The 15,619-nt window shown below is 41.6% G+C and overlaps 1 long non-coding RNA gene across 1 annotated transcript; it reads left to right on the top strand.

The window, feature by feature from the left end:
* The first annotated feature begins 94 nt into the window (after positions 1-94).
* On the top strand, positions 95-2,543 carry LOC115198171 (uncharacterized). Its single transcript, XR_003879183.1, has 2 exons — positions 95-735; positions 2,026-2,543. It is a non-coding gene; the product is annotated as an uncharacterized LOC115198171 (long non-coding RNA).
* Positions 2,544-15,619: the final 13,076 nt, after the last annotated feature.

The raw sequence follows: 15,619 nt of genomic DNA, 5'->3' as shown, positions 1-15,619 counted from the left end.
TCACCATTGGTCAGAACAGAGCAGAGGCGGGGCTACAATGTAAATATGGTTGTAGTTCTATACATATTCAATAAAATGCAGTGTGGTTGGTCAATTACATCATTAATATACATTAATACACAGAGATTAACCAATGACTATAGATATACGATGGCGTTGGAAAAACCCGCCTTACTTACGATTTTTGCCGAACTTCACCGATTCTTATTTTTTCCTCTCTAAACAAAATAAAAAAATAAAAAATCCGCGTTGTCTCGTTCGTCTCGCTCTGGATCGGCTACAACTCTTGGAAAAGAAGCTCGTTCGCGAGGCCTACCTCGACCTTTCGGAAATCAAAGTCATATTTAAAGTGTTTTTTTCGCTTAGTATTATTATTTTTAAACCAGTTAAAACTAGTTATTTTTCTTACTTTTTAAAGAAGATGTCGAAGTTACTGTTACTTTACAACAAAACCATTTTTTTTACGGGACTACGCGAGAATCCTCGGTCTCAAGTGGAAACCATGCCGGCGTGATCAGTGTTATTTTAAGTACTTCAACTGGGAAAATCCGACAAAAGCCTGCGGTGTTTAATATAATAACGATGAAAGACTTTACCATAATTAAAACGGGAAAGCTTGAAATACTCGTTTTTAGAGCAAAATTCGTTAATGTTATGTACATTTCATTTATATTCTGAAATAGGTACGAGATTGGAAGGCCACGTCTAAAACGAAGTGACAGCTTTGCTTTGTCGGTAAGTGTCTTGCCAGCTAGTAAGCCAAAGTCTATGTAAAATCAGATTTCCACATAGTAGTACTAGAATGTTTGGTTGGTGTTCAAATGTTCAGCTTTAAAAAAAGTGTGTGTGTGTGTATATATATATATATATATAACACAGTTACCTACACGTTAGCCTAAATCAGGGGTCAATAGCCCTGTTTCTGGAGTGCCGCAGAAAACAAGAGTTTGTTCCAATTAGGCACCACACCTGACCAACAACTAATTGGTCATTTCGGCGATTGCCCAAATTCAACACTCTTGATTTCCAAGGTCGGCACTCCAGTACCGGGGTTGCCTACCCCTGGCTAAGTAGTTAGCACGATGTAGCTAATGTTAGTTGCTAGCCAGCCATCTAACGTCGTTACCCCTTTGTGGGCACTGTAAAAACCCGCCATTGAATAGGCTGTCTAACGATGGAAAATTAGCAATAAATATTTGATATTATTTTAGCGCTGATTTTTGTTTAAATATCACCGAGTACAATAGAGGCGCATTGGCTAGCTAGCTAGTGTTTCATTTTTTTAAAAGGAAAACATCAAGCTAATATACCTAGCTAGTTGCAAGCAAAATGGCACCCAGAGCGACCAGGTAACGCTAGTTAACTAGCCAACCTCAGTCACTAGCTACCCTGTTGGTCAGTTGTATAAATACGTTAGCGAAGTCTATAAATTCGTAGAAAAAGGGATGGCATGGAGTTTGTTAGTTTTGATAGTTACGATAGTTGGCTACCGGACAGCTTAAGTTATTTGTACACATGTTGCGTAATTTTGCTAGTTAGCTGAGTTGGCATGTAACTTTAATCTATACAAGATGGTCAAAACACTGCTGGACATGGCTAGTTGTCTGGCGCTCGGACTAAGCCGTTAGCTAGCAGCTCATGACATTCTCTGGTCGTTTTTTTCAATATCGTTGCTATACATTTATTTCGTTGGATACTTGAATGTTAATTAATGTTTGTTTTTTTTGGGACCATTTTGATTCCCGTCTTAATTACTAGCTACTACCAACTAACTTAGCGTTGTACATTCAACGTTGAAACCTCGTCTCAACATGGCGGTGTTGAGGCTTGTGCTTCTTGTTGGCAACCAGAGAAACCGAAAGTTAGCGTTCAAGCAGACCAGTTGTTGGATATACTTTTAAATAGTAGATGTGTTGTATAACCTTGACAGTTTACATATTCAGGTACCATCTAAATTGAGTTCAGTGATTGTACTAATTAGGTAGCGAGCTATTGCTCCGTTTCACAAATTTCCTGTGTCACTAGGTACCAGAAGTGTTTTCACCATGGAAGGACCTGGTTGTTGCCACTGACTGGCTCTGGAGTGGACCAGCCACTGTAGACATTGTTAACAAAACTCATGCTACAGAACATTACCACAAGACCAAGAGGTCTTCAACTGAAAATGTACACCTAATAACTGATGTAACATATTGTAGAATGTTGTCCCCCTTTAACAACTTTTTTGTTTGTTCTTGTATGAGTGTGTAGCCAGGAGGACTTTTTAAAGACTAGAGCAAGTAGGTTTAACAGGGATGTTGTTACAGATATGATATGATCACATTGATTGCACTGCATCGGTTGATTTTTAAACGGCATGTCCATAAACCAATCAGTTTGCGTTACCGATTTGCAAATACTTTTCTTAGTGGCTAGGCTCTTCTGTATGCTGGTCCTTTTTAAAGTATAGAATGGTAGTTGCAAATGTACTCCCCGATTGTTGAGCGACGAAATGAACTGATTGTAACTGCATTTTGTTTAAAGTAATAAAGAAATCAAAGTTACTTATTGACTCTGTTTATGTGTTTGGGAATTTAAGGGTGTTTGACTGTTGACAGCATGAACATGCCACTTTGCTCTCATAATTTATTTGGCAGACTCTGTACATGACAGTTGTCAAGTTCCCACCCTCAAGCTGTTGTAGTAGTCAGCTGTATCATTATTACTTCCAAGTGCTTTTATAAATCAGATTTTTTTTACAGCCTGAATTCAAAATTTATTAAATAGTTTTTTTTCTCAACCATCTACACACTACCCCATATTGACAACATGTTTTTAGAAATGTTTGGTATTTTATTAAAAATGAAATGCATCTCATTTACTTAAGTATTCACACCCCTGATTCCGCTGTGGGTCTTTCTGGGTAAGTCTAAGCTTTCCACACCTGGATTGTGCAACATTTTCCCAATTTAAAAATAAAATATTTTCTAAATTCTTCAAGCTCTTTCAAATTGGTTGTTTATCATTGCTAGAAAACCTTTTTCAGGTCTTGCCATAGATTTTCAAACGGATTTGTCAAAACTTACTCGGCCACTGGAACATAACCTGTCTTGCTAAACAACTCCAGTGTATATTTGGGCTTGTGTTTTAGGTTATTGTCCTGCAGAAAGGTGAATTAATCTCCCAGTGTTTGGTGGAAAGCAAAAACACCAGGTTTTCCTAGAGGATTTTGCCTGTGCTTAGCACCTTTCCGTTTCTTTTTTTTTATCCTGAAAAACTCCCCAGCCCTTTCGATTACAAGCATACCCATACTATGATGCAGCCACCACTATGCTTGAAAATATGGAGAGTGGTACTCACTAATGTGTTTTATTGGATTTGACACATTTTTTTGCTATATTACTTTAGTGCCTTGTTGCAAACAGGATTCATGTTTTATTCTGTACAGGCTTCCTTTTTTTCACTCTGTCAATTAGGTTAGTATTGTGGAGCCCCTACAGTGTTGATCCATCCTCAGTTTTCTATCACAGCCATTAAAGTCTGTAACTGTTTCAATAGGTCTCATGGTGAAATCCCTGAGCGGTTTCCTTCCTCTCTGAGTTAGGAAGGACGCCTGTATCTTTGTAGTAACTGGCTGTATTAATACACCATCATAAGTGTAATGAACAACTTCACCATGCTCAAAGGGATATTCAATGTCTGCTTTTTCTCTGGTATGTGTGGGGTACAGAGATGAGGTAGTAGTCATGTTAAACTCTTATTGTACACAGTGAGTCCATGCAACTTTGTGACATGTTAAGCACATCTTTTAATTCATTTGTAAAGATGTTGATAAAACATAATTCCACTTTGACATTATGGGGTATTGTGTGTAGGCCAGTGACATCTCTATTTAATCCATTTTAAATTCAGGCTGTAACAACAATGTGGAAAAAAAGTCAAGAGTTGTGAATACTTTCTGAAGGCACTGTAAAAGGCTACCACTCTACTGTTATACAAACAAACCATTATCAGTCTTTTGGCTCCCCCTTATGGTCTATGATGCCAATGGCATGCTTTGTAATGAAATTGCGCAACAACAGTTCATATGCGGAAATGTCCCCTACCTGCTCTCAGCCTCCTTCTGGCAACAAGACACTGGTGCATGGGTAAGTGAAAGCCATAACAGCTGTGTGCCAACAGCATAGTATATGCATGTAATGCCTATTCTGCCTACATTCAAAACAAGTAACCTGGTCCAATATACTCTGTTAATGTTGATTCATTAGCACCACCCCTCTTGCATGGAGGTCTTAAAGTTGTCAATGGATTCTGTCTTTGTTTGTCATATGATATAGGCCTATCTTCGTTCACATTTTATGTTGAGCCACATAGGCCCAGATTGGACCTTATCACTCAGTAACTTTGAGTTGTAAATTGTGACTTGTTTTCCTAGAGAGGGTGACTAATCTACCATGTGAATACTGATCTGTGAGTATGACATTTGTGGGTGTGTGTAACACTTCAAATTTGAGACTAGTGTCCTCAGTGGGATGGGTGACGTACATGAGCGTACTTGTTTTTGTGTGTTATATTCATTGAAGGGCTTACAATTACCCTTGTCCAGAAGGAGTTCTCATTTTCAGTGTTTGCCTGGCAGTGTGTGAGCGCGTGAGCCAGCGACAGAGCTGGGTAAGTAGGCGAGGGAGTCCTCTGTAGCACAGGGAGGAAGGGAGGGACGTTCAGAGATAGGGAGGGACCCAGGAACAGCAGGGGAGGAGATAGAAGTGACTCCATTTTGACTCCGAGATTCTGGACCCCTGTTTAAACGTCTCCGACGGAAGGTAGGCTAAGTGCCGGAGGAAATAGTGGGGAGGGAGTGTTAGGTTATGTAGTTTTTTATTCCTGCCATTACCACTGATGTCCCAGGTACACATGCACCTGTAGTGCAGGCCTATTACTAACTATTGGGCTTGGTTTGCTATGTGTGTGGATTCTTGTCTTTGTCTGCCACACTTTTAAGGTACGCATAAAGCATCTTAATTAAACACATGAAATTACATACTATGTAATACCATAGGTAAATGTGGTTCTATCAGGTCATTGACTTAATACTCATTGTTTTTTCGCACTTGATTTAGAAATTGTTAGCCCTGTTACATGTGCCTGATGACTTCTCAGCCCGGTTTGCCATCAGTAGGCCACCTGACCGGGTCACAACATGGGACTGCGGTTTCTTAATCATTTGTGAATTCCTTCCATTCAGGACACGTGCTGTACAAATCACTTGTGGAAATCCAGTATCTGCAATTATTGAATTCCACCCCGTGTCTAATCACATGATCAAAAGAGAGATTTAAGTTCAGATTCAGCCCATTCTGATAATATTAGTACCTAACAGACTAATTGGTCAAGCATAAATGTTTAGCTTCCAACTCCATATAAAAAAAATGAAGTTTCAGTTTATATACACTGTCCCGCAGTTTCATAATAAAATGGATCATGACGTTTAGTAAGACACGCTCTTGCTTGTTTAACAAATATAAACGGAACAAGTGAGCTGTTCTCTTGAAAGGCATCCCAGACCTTCACAGGGAGCCCAGGGAATGTCCTGTCTCCTTTCCCGTTTGTTTTGATGACGTCACCAAGTGGCTCTCTTTTAGACATCCCTAAGCATCCACCCATCAGATCCAACCTTAATGTCTCACGTAGGCATTTTTTATAGTGATTCTTGCGTCGTTTGGCAAACATGGTAGTAATTTAAGATGCTTTGATATTTAAGCATCCAAGTCTGAGGGAACACTTTGTCTTCTTACAGGAGGCACGGAGAGCTTTTGGAGGAGATTCACACACGTGATGTTCCATTGTGTGAAGGCTTTTGGAGCCTCTTTCTTTTCCGGAACTATCTGAGGTGCTAAATGAATTGCACTTCATCCCACCTCCGGTCACAATCGGTTTAGTGTTGTTCTGGGCTCCGTGCGGTGCGGCAAAGTCTGGCACTAGCAGCACGGTTGAGTCCTCCTATCCTCCCCCAGAGGACTGCCCCTGACTCCGGCCATCTCCCCTTCCCTCTCTTGGTCTTTCTATCCTTCACGCCCTGCCCTTTCCCTAATTCTATTTACCTCTCCCCTTTTTTTGCTGCCTCGCTCACACCCGCACCGCCTCCCCTCTCCCTCCCCGCCTCCCCTGTCCTTTATTCTCTCTTCTTCTCCCTCTCTCTTATGTTCTTCCTCCCCCTGTCACTCTCTCCCATACCTCCTCCCTTCACCCATATTCTCTCTCCTTCTCTTCTCTGCCTCCCCCTCCCTCTCTCATACTGAGCTGTAGAGACTACCAGATGCTGGCTGCACGGACTCTCCCCTTGCCCAACCACTGTTTTCTTTATCTCTCTCTGTTTTTTTGCTCTGCCTCTGTTATGTTTTCTCTGGCTTGGTGCCACCGCCTCTGACCATCTGCCTCTTTCTTTCTCGCTCTCTTTCTCCCGATGTCAACGGTATTATCATAGTGTTTGTCCTTTTTTTATCACTGGGGAATGATTTCATTTAGTCACTCCCCGCTCTCCCTCACACGCTCCCTTTCTCTTTCTTTTGCTGTTCCTCACATCCATTCTCTTTTCTCGGTGTCAAATTGAGGTGTGCCTGCTATTTAAAGAGGCATTGCGGAAGAGATGGGGTGTTGACAGCGCTCTGAAAAAGTATGCCGTTTTAGGAACAGGAAGTATCATAAACCCGGATTGCAGCACTAAAGGCCCGCCCGCCACACAGTCAACACACAGCTACTTCCTACTCGCCGCTGAACACCAGCAAATTAACCCTCCTCTCCTGCTTATAAGAGAATTATGCCCCACTCCTCCCTCACCAATACCCCCGCCCCACTGCCCCCACCCTCCCAGCTCTCCTGAATCGAGCACATATAACAGGCTCTTCACTCCTCCACCAAGTTCTCTACACTCTCACTCTTTCTCTTGTGTACACTCTCCTTCTCCCTCTCTTTGCCAGTACAGCATGCCTGAGTAGCTGCCTGGAGATGAAGAAGCTAATTAATTTGATTTAGCCGTTCTTTCCCTGGCAGTGGAAAATCCACCCCCCTTCTCCCTCCTCCTCCCAAACACCACTACCACCACCACAAACCATATCAGTCACCCCTCCCAGATGATTTTCCACCAATCTTTTCCAGTCTCTTTTAGAGGTGTTCCCTTTCCTTTCCCCTTCTCCTCCTCTCCTTTCCTTTCCTTTCCCCTTCTCCTCCTCTCCTTTCCTGTTCGCATTTCCTATTCTCCTTTCCTGTTCCCTTCTCCTCCTCTCCTTTCCTTTCCCCTCGAAGCAACCATGTGTTTTAGGTTCACTCTTGGTTGTATATTAAATTAAATCACTATCCACTAGTCACCTCCATATTAAACTAAATCACTATCCACTAGTCACCTCCATATTAAACTAAACTAAATCACTATCCACTAGTCACCTCCGTATTAAACTATACTAAATCACTATCCACTAGTCACCTCCATATTAAACTAAACTAAATCACTATCCACTAGTCACCTCCGTATTAAACTAAACTAAATCACTATCCACTAGTCACCTCCATATTAAACTAAACTAAATCACTATCCACTAGTCACCTCCATATTAAACTAAACTAAATCACTATCCACTAGTCACCTCCGTATTAAACTAAACTAAATCACTATCCACTAGTCACCTCCGTATTAAACTAAACTAAATCACTATCCACTAGTCACCTCCGTATTAAACTAAACTAAATCACTATCCACTAGTCACCTCCATATTAAACTAAACTAAATCACTATCCACTAGTCACCTCCATATTAAACTAAACTAAATCACTATCCACTAGTCACCTCCATATTAAACTAAACTAAATCAATATCCACTAGTCACCTCCATATTAAACTAAACTAAATCACTATCCACTAGTCACCTCCGTATTAAACTAAATCACTATCCACTAGTCACCTCCATATTAAACTAAACTAAATCAGTATCCACTAGTCACCTCCGTATTAAACTAAACTAAATCACTATCCACTAGTCACCTCCATATTAAACTAAACTAAATCACTATCCACTAGTCACCTCCGTATTAAACTAAACTAAATCAATGTCCACTAGTCACCTCCGTATTAAACTAAATCACTATCCACTATTCACCTCCATATTAAACTAAACTAAATCACTATCCACTAGTCACCTCCATATTAAACTAAATCAGTATCCACTAGTCACCTCCGTATTAAACTAAACTAAATCACTATCCACTAGTCACCTCCGTATTAAACTAAACTAAATCACTATCCACTAGTCACCTCCGTATTAAACTAAACTAAATCACTATCCACTAGTCACCTCCGTATTAAACTAAACTAAATCACTATCCACTAGTCACCTCCGTATTAAACTAAACTAAATCACTATCCACTAGTCACCTCCGTATTAAACTAAACTAAATCACTATCCACTAGCCACCGCCGCTCAGTGCTGTTCAGTTCTAATTTTCCAGTCTTCACTGGCGCACGTTGTGTGACTCAACACTAGCTGTGGTTGCTCAGACAGAAGGCATGCCACCCTAATCCGCTGTGACATGCTGCATGTTCCATCACGTTGCTGGTTTGGGGCATCTGCCAAATTAACGCAGGTAATCATGTGACAGACATGATGTGTGCTGTAAATCATGTGCATTTATGCAAGAGTATGTATTTGTGTGTGCGTTGAAGAGTTCCAATATGTGTGTGTGCGTTTGCAAATTTGCTTGCATGCGATTCTGCATGTTTGTGGGTGTGCAAGTGTTGCCCATGTAAGTATGAATGTGTATTTGATTTTCTAATACATTTTTTCTGTCTGCTGGCCAGAGTGAATGCTCGCCAACCTGACCCCTTCGTGGGGCGACTTAGTTCCTGTTCCCATTTAAGATGACCCCTGACCTTTTAACCTGAGGTAAACTTCTCTGGACTTCCCACTTCAGCAGGTTTGTCTCTTTAGGGGTAGTTTTGGTTCTAGTTCTTCTCTAGGCTTCCGCCATGAATTCAAGGCTGCTAGTCAAATACATCAAAATGCAGTAGTAGCTGCCTCGGTATCAGTATCAGCCACAGTACTGGCGGTTTCAAGCAGGACTCATGACAGATACTGTAGAGACCGGATTCTACTGAATACAAAGTCAAGTGCTGTTGAATGTATGATGTCCGCTCACTGTTGAAATCAATTGCACTGTTGAAATTATTTAATGCTTTTCAGGTCCCTATTTTTCAGTCTTTCTGTCAAACCTGACAATAACCATGATACATTTCGAGAAAATATATTTATGTTGTGTTTATAGATTGTAAACTATAAAAATAAATAAATATAGTCGCACATTCCATATAGATTGCCCAGCAAAACGGCCAAAAGGTATTTTTTCTTGTACTGTTTTCAACTCCCTTACTTCAAGACTGCTTTTGTGTAGTTGGGCACGAGTTTCTAAAACGATATGAATGGTGAATGGTTTTACAATGAAACTCATTCTAAACTCTTCGACCGAAAGTATCACTCCATAATGGCTCGGGTTTCCCAGCAAGATGGCTGCCTTGGCACTTCCATCTTTGTGAATTCAGATGTTTGTGTCGCTTGGTAGCACAGCATGAAAAGCTATGATCACGTTTGGGCAGACGCCCATGAATAGGGACGGCTGGACGACGGGACTCCCTCCGAATACAGAGTTTGTGGCCGGCCGCCACTGCAACAAGACAGGGCAAACACTTGTGGGACTGGTCAGCCACACTCCAGTAACGTGAGCAAGTGTGCACACCCCTCACTATAATTACCGCCAACAGCCGCAATTACCCAACCCCCAAATCACACACACGCACCACTTTATGTGAAAAACACACACACTTTCCCTGTCACAAGCACACTCATACTCTGTCACCCACCGACTCTCTCTTTCCATTGGTGAAAGAGTGTATTGGAGGGGAGAGAAAAGCAACAAAGTTCCTTGAAGAGCTGAAGAGGTTACAGCAGCATCACCCAATCCCAGCACCGTTCCCATGGAGACAAGTGTGCTGGTATACAGTCAGGTCCATAATTATTGGCACCCTTGACAAAGATGAGCAAAAAATACTGTATATAATAAATAATACAAATACTGAGCTGTATTGTACGCTCAATACAATTGAGAAGTTATATTATTTTATACTAATACAATTGCTCAGAGAAAGAGATTTTGTTTAACAAGTGATATAAAAAAGAATCTCAAACATAGGGCTCAAGTTATTGGCACCCGTTATCAATACTCTAGCACACTCCCCTTGCGAAGAGAACGTCACTGAGCCTTTTTCTCAAATGTTTTGTGAGATTGGAGAACACGTTGGGAGAGATCTTGGACCATTCCTCCATACAGAATCGTTCCAGATCCCTGATATCCATCGTCTGAGATGACCATTGCAAAATGTTGATTTTTGTGGTCAATTAACCATTTCTTTGTGGATTTTGATTAGTGCTTGGGTTAAAATTTTGAGGAAGACAACTGATTAAATTGTTTATTAATACAATGTGTTTTACATTTACATTTTAGTCATTTAGCAGACGCTCTTATCCAGAGCGACTTACAGTAGTGAATGCATACATTTCATACATTTTTTTTTTTCTGTGCAGGCCCCCCGTGGGAACCGAACCCACAACCCTGGCGTTGCAAACACCATGCTCTACCAACTGAGCTATTTTTATGCTGATCAAAATACACATTTAGTAACGACAGTTTAAACTACATGCAGAGTAAAACTTTTGTATGACTTAATACAATTATTTTATCATTAATAGTGGGAAAATGGTGCTTCTGCATCGATAAGCACACCAAAGTAATAAAATAAAGATTGCTCTTCTTAAAGTTCATTTCACACCATAGCCTCCTGAATTTGGAAGATTTGGGCACAAATGAAAATGTGGCACTGAATTGTCCACGCGCAGTTACAAGCCTGCTAGAGTTAGCGGCAGGTGGACGAACAACATCCACCATCGGATGAAGCCTGAGACGGAATGTGAAGCTTGCTTCGTGGTATACTCCTCAGACGGTGCTATGGCCAGATGACGTGAAAGTAGAGCTCTTTGGCCACGCACACCAGTGGTGGGTTTGGCATCGGAAAAAACAAGCATATGCAGAAAAGTACCTCATAACAACGGTAAAACATGGTGGTGCATCTTTGATGTTATGGGGCTATTTTGCTTCCACTGGTCCTGGGGTCCTTGTTGAAGACATGCTCCTGAACTTTGGCGACTACTAAGTATTTTTTTTAACCTCCAGCTTTAGGCTGGATGTATCAATGTGTCGTTCATACATGCATAATCTATGAGCAGAATTACTGTTTTACCTCAGTTAGCAACAAAATCCCTAGTTTGAAAGCGACTGTTTTTCTGGAAGATGTGTTGCGCCATTTTCCCTAAATGTCCCCCACATGGGCCAGCCCCCTAGCAATTCAAGTCCTAGCCAATGAGCTTCAGCCCCTTTTTATTTTTCATTCATTTAACCTTTATTTAACTTGCCATTTGAGTGACACACAGCATAGCAAGAGAGAGCATTGATGTACACATACTCTACATGACCAAAAGTATGTGGACACCTGCTCGTCGAACATCTCATTCCAAAATCATGGGCATTAATATAGTTGCCCCCCCTTTTGCTGCTATAACAGCCTCCACTCTTCTGGGAAGTTTTTCCACGAGATGTTGGAACATTGCTGCGAGGACTTGCTTCCATTCAGCCACAAGAGCATTAGTGGGGTTGGGTACTGATGTTGAGTGATTAGGCCTGGCTCGCAGCCGGCATTCCAATTCATCCCAAAAGTGTTCAATGGGGTTGAGGTCAGGTCTCTGTGCATGCCAGTCAAGTTCTTCCAAACCGATCTCGACAAACCATTTCTGTATTGACCTCGCTTTGTGCACGGGGGCATTGTCATGCTGAAACAGGAAAGGGCCTTCCCGAAACTGTTGTCTAGAATGTCTTTGTAATGCTGAAGCGTTAAGATTAACCGTCACTGGAGCTAAGGGGCCTAGCACGAACCATGAAAAACAGCCTCAGACCATTATTCCTCCTCCTAACTTTACAGTTGGCACTATGCATTCGGACAGGAAGCGTTCTCCTGGCATCTGCCAAACCCAGATTCGTCCGTCGGACTGCTAGATGTTGAAACGTGATTCATCACTCCAGAGAACGCGTTTCCCCTGCTCCAGAGTTTAGTGATGGCAAGCTTTACACTGCTCCAGCCAACTTGGCATTTTGCATGGTGATCTTGGGCTTGTGTGCGGCTGCTCAGCCATGGAAACCCATTTCATTAACCTCCTGACGAACAGTTCTTCTGCTGATGTTGCTTCCAGAGGTAGTTTGGAGCTCGGAAGTGAGTGTTCCAACTGAGAACAGGAGATGTTTACACTTTACGCGTTTCAGCACTTGGCAGTCCCATTCTGTGAGCTTGTGTGGCCTACCACTTCACAGTTAAGTCAGTGTTGCTTCTTGACGTGTCCACTTTACAGTAACAGCACATAAAGTTAACCGGGGCAGCTCTAGCAGGGCAGAAATTGAGAAACTGACTTGTTGGAAAGGTGGCATGCCGTCCTATGACGGTGCCACGTTGAAAGTCACTGAGCTTTTCAGTAAGGCCATTCTACTGCCAATGTTTGTCTATGGAGATGCACGCATGGGCGTGTGCTTGATTTCTATGCACCTGTCAGCAACGGGTGTGGCTGAAATATCCAAATCCACTCATTTGAAGGCGTGCCCACTTACTTTTGTACAAATAGTGTATGTGCACTAGGGAATCACATGGGGAACTAGGATCTCGGGACTGTCCCGGGAACACTCTTCACATTTCCTGAAAAAATCAAATGACAAGACTCGGGAAATTACATTTCCCCCCAAATCAAATTGTATTGGTCACGTACACATGGTTAGCAGATGTTATTGTGAGCGTAGCAAAATGCTTGTGCTTCTAGTTCTGACAGTGCAGCATTATCTAACAAGTAATATTTAACAATTCCACAACAACTACCTAATACACACAAATCTAAGTAAGGAATGGAATAAGAGTATATCAATATATGGATGAGCAATATCAGAGTGGCATAGGGTAAGATGCAATAGACAGTGTAGAATACAGTATATACATATTAGATGAGTAAACCAGTGTCACCACTAATGCAATTCCACAAAATACACAACATTCACAGTATCAGATTTTAGCAAAAAGTAAAACAACACATTATCCAAACATGTTGTCCGTGGAAGCCTTTAGTCTAACATATGCACTTCACACAAAGTTGCCATAAAAAAAAAGAAACATGGACACTGCTGGATTGCACACGCGACCCGGATGCAGTTAATAAACACTCCAGTAAACCCCTACACACCTACATAATGTATATAGCCTTTAAAAGAACGTTTGCCTCTTTGAACTGTCATTGTGACTCTTCAGACAGTGACAAATTTGATAGGCCTCTGCACAATTCACTACATAGGCGTGTCTCTGTCACAGACATGAAGTCTGTTAATAATTCAGAGAGGCATGAATAACGGTGATTGAGAAAGTTACAGACGCACAAATACCATACCCCCCCAAAAATGCTAACCTCCCTCTTATTGTAATGGTTAGAGGTTAGCGTGTCTTGGGGTATGATATTTGTGTGTCTAACTTTGTCACTCATCATTATTCACAGTTAATTCAGGACTATCCGTAATCATGGTAGCATCCAGTAGAAGTTTTTAGAAAAATTATATTATTTTTTTCAATAAGTGACTCCAAAATTACACAATACATCATTTACCATTAATTTCTATTGGACACAAAATCATCTGAACACAACCAAAACAAACAGCAAATGCATCCAACAAGTTTGTAGCTTCACAAGCGTGATGTAATCATTGTGTACTAGGAATATGGGACCAAATACTAAACGTTTGACTACTTTAATACACAAGTGAATTTGTCCCCCCCTAAAATGGGGGGACTATGTACAAAAACTGCTGTAATTTCCAAACGGTTCACCCAATGTTGATTTAAAATGTCCTCAAATTAAAGCTGACAGTCTGCACTTTAACCTCATAGTCATTGTATCATTTCAAATTCCAAGTGCTGGAGTACAGAGCCAAAACAACAACAAAAATTGTCACTGTCACAATACTTTTGGAGATCACTGTACCACTTTTGGCTCGTGAGCTTTACCTTCAGAACTACTGGCTAAAAAGTATACAAAAGTACCGGAGAATCTCTTTAAGGGCAATGGCATCATGAAGTTTACCAAGTACCAGGCCATTTTAGCCAAAAACCTGGTTGCCTCTGCCAGGAGGCTGACACTTGGCCACAAGTGAATCTTCCAGCAAGACAATAACCCCAAATCCACAAAGAAATGGTTAATTGACCACCATCCGTCTCCAGACTTGAACCCCATTGAAAACCTGTGGTTTTAATTTTAGAAAAAGGCTGTGTCATTATCCTCGCAAGGGTAAGGTCCTGGAGTACTGAAAACAGGGTTGCCAATAATTTAACAATAATTACTTGTTAAAGAAAATCTAATTCTCTGAGGAATTCTATTAGTATAAAATCATCAAACTTTCCCAAAAATTGGAGCATGCAATATAGCTCTCTATCCCCCCCCAGAACATAAGATTCACACCGTTTTTGAATGGTTCCCCTTTGTGTGTGAGTTTGTCAAACCAAGGGTGTATTCACTAATGCACACCGTAGCAAAACTTATTACAACAGAAATGAGTTTGTTGTTGGACAAGTTGAGGTAGTTCCTCCCCGCTTCGTTTTCTTCCGTTTGGTTTCTAGTGAATGCGACCCTGATGTTTCAAAGACGTTCTGACAACGGCAAGGGAAGATGTCATCATTTTGACATAAAAAAACACGGCAAGGCCATGCAGATGTCTTTTGACTGTCAGTCAACCAATCGATTATACAGCAGAGCAGGGTGGAGTTGGACTTAGGGTCACTCACTCATGCAGTGAACCCCAAACACACACCTGACTTTTTCGCCATCGCTCGCTCCCCATAAACTTGAACCCTTTTTAACAGAGGCAATAAAAACAAAGACAGTGTGTCCCTGCCAGTCTCTCTCTCTCTCTCTCTCTCTCTCTCTCTCTCTCTCTCTCTCTCCCTCTCCCCCCCTCTCTCGCTCTCTCTCTCCGCCACCCCTTCACTCTCTCGAACTCTCTTTGATCTCTGCTTCCCTCTTTCCGGCAACTTCACTTCCATCCAACTATTGTCTGTAGTCTCTCTCTTTCTCCCCCTCCCCCCTCTCTTTCTTTCTCTCTCTCTCTCTCTCCTAGTGCCCAGGTTTTTTTTTTTTTGGCATTGCTCCTGTTTGTTTTCAGCCATTTTGGGGACTGGCAGTGCTCGTAACAAACTGCTTAAATGGCGTCCTTTCTCTCTCTCTCGCCCTCCCTATCTTGCCGGGCTTTGTGTATATAAAGTAGTGTGTCTGTGTGTGTGGTTGGAGAACAACACTTCCAAATAAAACGAGGATTGGATTCGGGGTGTGGGGGGGAATTCACTTGCTGAAAAAAAAGGGCAAAAATACTGAGAATCATGTGCACAACTGAAGTGAGAGAGAGTGGAGCAGGTGAGAGAGAGTGGAGCAAGTGAGAGAGAGTGGAGCAAGTGAGAGAGAGTGGAGCAAGT

This window comes from Salmo trutta, chromosome 8, assembly GCF_901001165.1.
Source record: "Salmo trutta chromosome 8, fSalTru1.1, whole genome shotgun sequence".
NCBI classification, from domain to species: domain Eukaryota; kingdom Metazoa; phylum Chordata; class Actinopteri; order Salmoniformes; family Salmonidae; genus Salmo; species Salmo trutta.
Note: the sequence above shows the minus strand (reverse complement) of the source record. Positions and strands in the feature narration are given on the sequence as shown.